Source organism: Rattus rattus, chromosome 3 (assembly GCF_011064425.1).
Source record: "Rattus rattus isolate New Zealand chromosome 3, Rrattus_CSIRO_v1, whole genome shotgun sequence".
Classification (NCBI taxonomy): domain Eukaryota; kingdom Metazoa; phylum Chordata; class Mammalia; order Rodentia; family Muridae; genus Rattus; species Rattus rattus.
Genome location: NC_046156.1, coordinates 136,446,204 through 136,455,182, shown reverse-complemented (window position 1 = coordinate 136,455,182; position 8,979 = coordinate 136,446,204).

Sequence of the window (8,979 nt, the reverse complement as noted above, 5' to 3'; positions counted from 1 at the left end):
AGTCCTCTCACCCCCTGCCTCTTCTGATAATTTTGTTTTACTTTTTTTCTCACTGTATAGTTTTTTTTAAAACTTTTTTATTGGATATTTCTTCTTTTTTGTGGATTTTGTTCTTATTAGTTTTTTAATTGGATATTTTTTATTTACATTTCAAGTGTTATTCCCTTTCCCAGTTTCTTAGGAAAAAAGCTCTCTATCCCCACCTACTCCCCTTCTTCTATTAGGGTGGTCTCTCCCTATCCACCTTCCACCCCATCCAATAGTCCCTTAACTGGGGTCCAACCTTGGCAGGACCAAGAGCTTCTCTTTCCTTTGGTGCCCAACCAGGTCATCCTCTGCTACATATACAGTTGGAGCCATGGGTCAGTCCATGTATAGTCTTTGGGTAGTGGTTTAGTCTCTGGGAGCACTGGTTTGATGGTATTGTTGTTCTTATGGGGTTGCAAGGCTCTTCAGCTATTTCAATCCTTTCTCTAAATCCTTCTGTGGGTAACCGGCTATCAGTTTAATGGTGAACTGTGAAAATTCACCTCTGTATTGGACACGTTCTGTTGTGTCTCTCAGGAGACATCTATATCTGGTTCCTGTCAGCATGTACTTCTTAGCTTCATCCATCTTATCTAGTTTTGGTGGGTATATATTTATTGGCCACATGTGGGTCAGGTTCTGAACGGCTGTTCGTATCAGTGCAATCCACCAACAATGGAAGATATTTCCTCTTCTCCACATCCTACCATACCATCTGCTGTCCCTGAATTTTGTTCCTTGGCCATTCGGCTAGTGTGAGGTGGGAATCTCAGGTTGTTTCATTTGCATTCCCCAGTGTCATATTTGAGCATTTCTTTGGGTAATTTCAATGATTTGACCTTCCTCAGTTCTGAATTTTTAGCTCTGTGCCTGTTTTTTACTGGTATTTAGCTCTATGAGTCTAATTTCTTGAGTTCTTTGTATATTTGGATATTGGCCTCTATAGAATATACAATGACTGGTAAAGATCTTTTCCCAATCTGACCCGTTTGCCATTTTAATAACAGCAGTGTCTTTTGCCTTCTGGAAAAGTCATGAAGTAATATGAGGTCCTTGTGAAATTCTATCTTAGTGAGTGCATTTGTTCGAAAATTTCCATGCCCATCTGTTTTTTCCCCTTTTCTATTGGTTTACCTCATGTGAGGCTTTTGATCCAGAATGATTGTTTCTCTAGATCAATTCAATTTGCTATCTTTTTTCCATTGAATGATTTTAACTTCTCTGTCAAAGTCAAATTGTTTTTGGAGGGACTACAGTAGTAATTTTTATTTCCATCTACTTCTGGTAGATGTACCCATGGTTTTATCATTTTCTGAATCTTTCTTGTTGTATGTTGGAGCATACTTGGTATCTGCCCAGGAAAAGGTAGGCTGGGTACTCTGGTAATGCAGAAAATGAATATCTCTAAGGAACCTCCAGACTGAGTTCCAGAGTGGTTGTACTCAGTCTCGCAATCCCACCAACAATGAAGGAATGTTCTCTTCTCCACATCCTCGCCTGCATTCATAAGCAATTTGAGTTTTGATCACAGCTAATTTAATTGGTGTGAGATGGAATCTCAGGTTGTTTTCATTTGCATTCCCCTGATGACAAAGCATGTTGAGCATTTCTTTAGGTAATTCTCAGCCATTTGATATTCCTCAGTTCAAGATTTTTTTTTAGCTCTGTATACCATTTAAATAGGGTTATTTGGCTCTATGGAGTCTAATTTCTTGAGTTCTTTGTATATTTGGATATTAGCCCTCTATCAGATGTATTATTGGTAAAGATCTTTCCCAATCTATTGATTGCCATTTTAATAACAGTGTCTTTTGCCTTACGGAAGGTATGAAGTATTATGAGGTCCCATTGTCAATTCTTGATCTTAGAGCATAAGGGTATTTTGTTCAAGAAATTTCCCCAGTACCCATCTGTTTGAGACTCTACCCCACTTTTTCTTTTATTAGTTTGAGGATATCTGGTTTGATGTGGAGGCTTTTGATCCACTTGGAAGGAAGATTTGTATTCTTCTCCATGTTGACCTCCAATTCAACCAGCACCATTTGTTTGTTGAAAGTGCTATCTTTTTTTTCCATTGGATGGTATTAGCTTCTCTGTCAAAGATCAAATGACAATAGTGTGTGGGTTCAGTTCTGGGTCTTCAATTTTATTTCACTGATCTACTTCCGTGACTCTGTACTGATACCATATAGTTTTTATCACTATGGCTCTGTAATAGTGCTTCAGATCAGGGATGGTGATTCCCCCCAGAAGTTCTTTTGTTTCTGAGTATAGTTTTCACTATCCTTGGTTTTTTATTTTCTCAAATTAATTTGCAAATTGCCCTTTCTAACTCTATGAAGAATTGAGTTGGAATTTTGATGGGGATTGCAATGATTCTATAATTACTTTTGGTAAAATGGTATTATTACTATATTAATTCTGCCTGTCCGTGAGCATGGGAGGTCTTTCCATCTTCTGAGATCGTCTTCAATTTCTTTCTTCAGAGACTTGAAGTTCTTGTCATATGGATATTTCACTTGCTTGGTTAGAATCATACCGAAGTATTTTATATTATTTGGGACTATTGTGAAGAGTTTTATTTCCCTAATTTCATTATCAACCTGTTTATCCTTTGAGTAGAGGAAAGCTACTGATTTGTGTGACATAGATTTTTATTCATCTTTATTAATTTGGGTATTTCTTATTTACATTTCGATTGTTATTGCTTTTCCCAGTTTCCAGGCCAACATCTCCCTAACCCCTCTTACTCCCCTTATATATGGGTGTTCCTCTCTCCATTCTCCCCCCCATTACCGACCTCCCCACAACCACCCAGTTCACTGGGGGTTCAGTCTTGGCAGGACCAAGGACTTCCCCTTCTTCTGGGCTTTTACTAGGCTATTTATTGCTACCTATGAGGTTGGAGCCCAGGGTCAGTCCATGTATAGTCTTTGGGCAGTGGCTTAGTCAATGGAAGCTCCAGGTGGTTGGCATTGCTGTTCATATGGGGTTGCGAGCCCCTTCAAGCTCTTCCAGTCCTTTCTCTGATTCCTTCACGGGGGTCCCGTTCTCAGTTCAGTGGCTTGCTGCTGGCATTCGCCTAGGTATTTTCTGTATTCTGGGTGTGTCTCTCAGGAGAGATCTACATGCGGTTCCTGTTGACCTGCACGTCATTGCTTCATCCATCTTATCTAGTTCCGTGGCTGTATATGTATGGGCCACATGTGGGGCAGGCTCAGAATGGGTGTTTCTTCTGCCTCTGTTTTAAACTTTGCCCCCTAATCCCTGCCAACGGTATTCTTGTTCCCCTTTTAAAGAAGGAGTGAAGCATTCACATTTTGGTCATCCTTCTTGAGTTTCATCTGTTCTGTGCATCTAGGGTAATTCAAACATTTGGGCTAATAGCCACTTATCAATAAGTACATACCATGTGTGTTTTTCTGTGATTGGGTTACCTCACTCAGGATGATATTTTCCAGTTCCATCCATTTGCATATGAATTTCATAAAGTCATTGTTTCTGATAGTTAAGTAATATTCCATTGTGTAGATGTACCACATTTTCTGTATCCATTCCTCTGTTGAAGGGCATTTGGGTTCTTTCCAGATTCTGGCTATTATAAATAAGGCTGCAATGAACATAGTGGAACACGTGTCTTTGTTATATGTTGGAGCATCTTTTGGGTATATGCCCAAGAGAGGTATAGCTGGGTCCTCAGCTAGTTCAATGTCCAATTTTCTGAGGAACCTCCAGACAGATTTCCAAAATGGTTGTACCAGTCTGCAACCCCACCAACAATGGAGAAGTGTTCCTCTTTCTCCACATCCTCACCAGCATTTGCTGTCACCTGAGTTTTTGATCTTAGCCATTCTCACTGGTATGAGGTGAAATCTCAGGGTTGTTTTGATTTGCATTTCCCTTATGACTAAAGATGTTGAACATTTCTTTAGGTGTTTCTCAGCCATTTGGCATTCCTCAGCTGTAAATTCTTTGTTTATCTCTGAACCCCATTTTTTAATAGGGTTATTTGTCTCCCTGCGGTCTAACTTTTTGAGTTCTTTGTATATTTTGGATATAAGTCCTCTATCTGTTGTAGGATTGGTAAAGATCTTTTCCCAATCTTTGGTTGCCGTTTTATCCTAACCACAGTGTCCTTTGCCTTACAGAATCTTTGTAGTTTTATGAGATCCCATTTGTCGATTCTTGATCTTAGAGCATAAGCCATTGGTGTTTTGTTCAGGAAATTTTCTCCAGTGCCTATGTGTTTGAGATGCTTCCCGACTTTTTCTTCTATTAGTTTGAGTGTATCTGGTTTGATGTGGAGGTTCTTGATCCACATGGACTTAAGCTTTGTACAGGGTGATAAGCATGGATCGATCTGCATTCTTCTACATGCTAACCTCCAGTTGAACCAGCACCATTTGCAGAAAATGCCATCTTTTTTCCATTTGATGGTTTTGGCTCCTTTGTCAAAAATCAAGTGCCTATAGTTGTGTGGGTTCATTTCTGGGTCTTCAATTCTATTCCATTGGTCAATCTGTCTGTCCCTGTACCAATACCATGGAGTTTTTATCACTATTGCTCTGTAATACTGCTTAAGTTCAGGGATAGTGATTCCTCCAGAAGTCCTTTTATTGTTGAAAATAGTTTTAGCTATCCTGGGTTTTTTGTTATTCCAGATGAATTTTCAAATTGTTCTGTCTAACTCTTTGAAGAAATGAAGTGGTATTTTGAAAGGGGATTACATTGAATCTGTAGATCACTTTTGGTAAAATGGCCATTTTTACTATATTAATCCTGCCAATCCATGAGCATGGGAGATCTTTCCATCTTCTGAGGTCTTCTTCAATTTCTTTCTTCAGAGGCTTGAAGTTCTTATTGTAGAGATCTTTTACTTGCTTGGTTAAAGTCACACCGAGGTACTTTATATTATTTGGGTCTATTATGAAGGGTGTCGTTTCCCTAATTTCTTTCTCGGCTTGTTTCTCTTTTGTGTAGAGGAAGGCAACTGATTTATTTGAGTTAATTTTATACCCAGCCACTTTGCTGAAGTTGTTTATCAGCTTTAGTAGTTCTCTCGTGGACCTTTTGGGATCACTTAAATATACTATCATATCATCTGCAAATAGTGATATTTTCACTTCTTTTCCAATCTGTATTCCCTTGGTCTCCTTTTGTTGTCTGATTGCTCTGGCTGGAACTTCAAGAACTATATTGAATAAGTAGGGAGAAAGTGGGCAGCCTTTTCTAGTCCCTGATTTTAGTGGGATTGCTTCAAGTTTCTTTCCATTTAGTTTAATGTTAGCAACTGGTTTGTTGTATATGGCTTTTTCGATTTTTAGGCATGGGCCTTGAATTCCTATTCTTTCCAGGACTTTTATCATGAAGGGGTGTTGAATTTTGTCAAATGCTTTCTCAGCATCTAATGAAATGATCATGTAGTTTTCTTCTTTCAGTTTGTTTATATAATGGATCATGTTGATGGTTTTCCATATATTAAACCATCCCTGCATGCCTGGGATGAAGCCTACTTGATCATGGTGGATGATTGTTTTGATGTGCTCTTGGATTTGGTTTGCCAGAATTTTATTGAGTATTTTTGCGTCGATATTCATAATGGAAATTGGTCTGAAGTTCTCTTTCTTTGTTGGTTCTTTGTGTGGTTTAGGTATAAGAGTAATTGTGGCTTCATAGAAGGAATTCGGTAGTGCTCCATCTGTTTCAATTTTGTGGAATAGTTTGGATAATATTGGTACGAGGTCTTCTATGAAGGTCTGATAGAATTCTGCACTAAACCCGTCTGGACCTGGGCTCTTTTTGGTTGGGAGACCTTTAATGACTTCTTCTATTTCCTTAGGAGTTATGGGGTTGTTTAACTGGTTTATCTGTTCCTGATTTAACTTCGGTACCTGGTATCTGTCTAGGTAATTGTCCATTTCCTGCAGATTTTCAAGTTTTGTTGAATATAGACTTTTATAGTAAGATCTGATGATTTTTTGAATTTCCTCTGAATCTGTAGTTATGTCTCCCTTTTCATTTCTGATTTTGTTAATTTGGACACACTCTCTGTGTCCTCTCTTTAGTCTGGCTAAGGGTTTATCTATCTTGTTGATTTTCTCAAGGAACCAACTTTTGGTTCTGTTGATTCTTTCTATGGTCCTTTTTGTTTCTACTTGGCTGATTTCAGCTCTGAGTTTGATTATTTCCTGTCTTCTACTCCTCCTTGGTGTATTTGCTTCTTTTTGTTCTAGAGCTTTTAGGTTTGCTGTCAAGCTGCTGATATATGCTCTTTCCTGTTTCTTTCTGCAGGCACTGAGAGCTATGAGTTTTCCTCTTAGCATAGCTTTCATTGTGTCCCATAAGTTTGGGTATGTTGTACCTTCATTTTCATTAAATTCTAAGAAGTCTTTAGTTTCTTTCTTTATTCCTTCCTTGACCAGGTTATCATTGAATAGAGCATTGTTCAACTTCCATGTATATGTGGCTGTTCTTCCCTTATTGTTTTGAAGACCAGCTTTAGCCCATGGTGGTCTGATAGGACGCATGGGATTAATTTTATCTTTCTGTTACTGTTGAGGCCTATTTTATGACCAATTATATGGTCAATATTGTAGAAAGTACCGTGAGGTGGTGATAAGAAGGTATATCCTTTTGTTTTAGGATAGATTGTTCTATAAATATCTATTAAGTCCATTTGGTTCATGACATCTATTAGTCTGTCTATGTCTGTTTAATTTCTGTTTCCATGATCTGTCCATTGATGAGAGTGGGTGTTGAAATCTCCTACTATTATTGTGTGAGGTGCAATGTGTGTTTTGAGCTTTAGTAAGGTTTCTTTTTACAATGTAGGTGCCTTTGTATTTGGGGCATATATTTAGATATTTAGGATTGAGAGTTTCTTTTTTGGTGTTTTTCCTTTTTATTTGATGATATTTTTAGGAAGTGTGGTGGATTTTTCCTTTGATGCCTTCCTTTTTTTTTTGATGACTTTTCTTGAAAAATCGATTTTATTCAATATTAGAATGCCTACTCCAGCTTGCTTCTTCAGACCATTTGCCTGTAAATTGGTTTTCCAGACTTTCACTCTGAGGTAGTGTCTGTGTTTGTCTCTGAGGTGTGTTTCCTTTAGGCAGCAGAATGCAGGGTGCTCATTGCATATCCAGTTTGTTAATCTATGTCTTTTTTTGGGGGAATTGAGTCCATTGATGTTGAGCGATATTAAGGAATAGTAATTGTTGCTTCCTGTTATATCCATATTTTGATGTGAAATTATGTTTGTGTTTTTTCTTTTCTTCTCTTTGTTTTGTTGCCAAGACAATTAGTTTCTTGCTTTTTCTAGGGTGTAGCTTGCCTCCTTATGTTGGGCTTTGCCATTTAATATCCTTTGTAGGGCTGAATTTGTAGAAAGATATTGTATAAATTTGGTTTTGTCATGGAATATCTTGGTTTCTCCATCTATGTTAATTGAGAGTTTTGCTGGATACAGTAACCTGGGCTGGCATTTGTGTTCTCTTTGGGTCCATATGACATCTGTCCAGGATCTTCTGGCTTTCATAGTCTCTGGTGAGAAGTCTGGTGTGATTCTGATAGGTCTGCCTTTATATGTTGCTTGACCTTTTTCCCTTACTGCTTTTAATATTCTTTCTTTGTTTTGTGCATTTGGTGTTTTGACTATTATGTGGTGGGAGGAGTTTCTTTTCTGGTCCAATCTATTTGGAGTTCTATAGGATTCTTGTATATTTATGGTCATCTTTTTCATCCAGATTTTCCACTTTTATTGAGTATAAGCTTTTGTAGTAGGATCTGATAATTTTTTTTGAATTTCCTCAGATTCTGTTGTTATATGTCCCATTTCATTTCTGATTTTGTTAATTTGGATACTGTCTCTGTGCACTCCAGTTAGTTTGACTAAAGGTTGATTTATGTTGTTGATTTTTTTCAATGATCGAGCTCCTAGTTTTGCTGATTCTTTATATAATTCTTTTTGTTTCTACTTGGTTGATTTCAGCCCTGTGTTTGATTACTTCCTGTAGTCTACTCCACTTGGGTGTATTTGCTTCTTTTTGTTCTAGAGCTTTCAGATGTGTGCTGTTAATCTGCTAGTGTATGCTCTCTCTAGCTTCTTTTTTGGAGACACTTAGAGCTATGAGTATTCCTCTTAGAATGGCTTGCATTATGTCATATAAGTTATGGTATGTTGTACCTTCATTTTCATTAAGTTGTAAAAAGTCTTTAATTTCTTTTTATGTATATGCTTCTATGTATATGTTGACTTTCCATTGTTTTTCTTGTTATTGAAGACCAACCATATCTGTGGTTATCTAATAGGATACTTGGGATATTTTTAATCTTATTATATCTGTTGAGGCCGGTTTTGGGACCGATTATATGATCAGTTTATGATAAGGTACAAGGAGTTGCTAAGAAGAAGGTATACTCTTTTGTTTTATGATGAAATTTTCTATAGATATCTGTTAAATCCATTAGGTTCATAACTTTTGTTAGTTTCAGTGTGTCTCTGTTTATTTTCTGTTTTCATGATCTGTCCATTGATGAGAATGGGGTGGTTTGCAGTCTCCCACTATTATTGTGTGAGATGCAGTGTGTGCTTTGAGCTTACTAGAGTTTCTTTTATGAATGTGGATAGCCTTGCATTTGAAGCACAGGATTATAGAATTGAGAGTTCATCTTGGTACATTTTACTTTTATTATTATAAAGTGTCCTTCCTTATCTTTTTTAATAACTTTGGTTGCAAATCGATTTCATTTCATACTAAAATGGCTACTCCATCTTGTTTGTTGGGACCATTTGCTTGCAAACATTTTTCCACTTTTTCCACTGAAGTAGTATCTGTCTTTGTGACTTATGTTCATTTCCTGTATGCAGCAAACTGCTGGTTCCTGTTTACATATCCAGTCTGTTAGTATGCGTTTTTTATTGGATAGCTGAGTTTGTTGATGTTAAAAGAT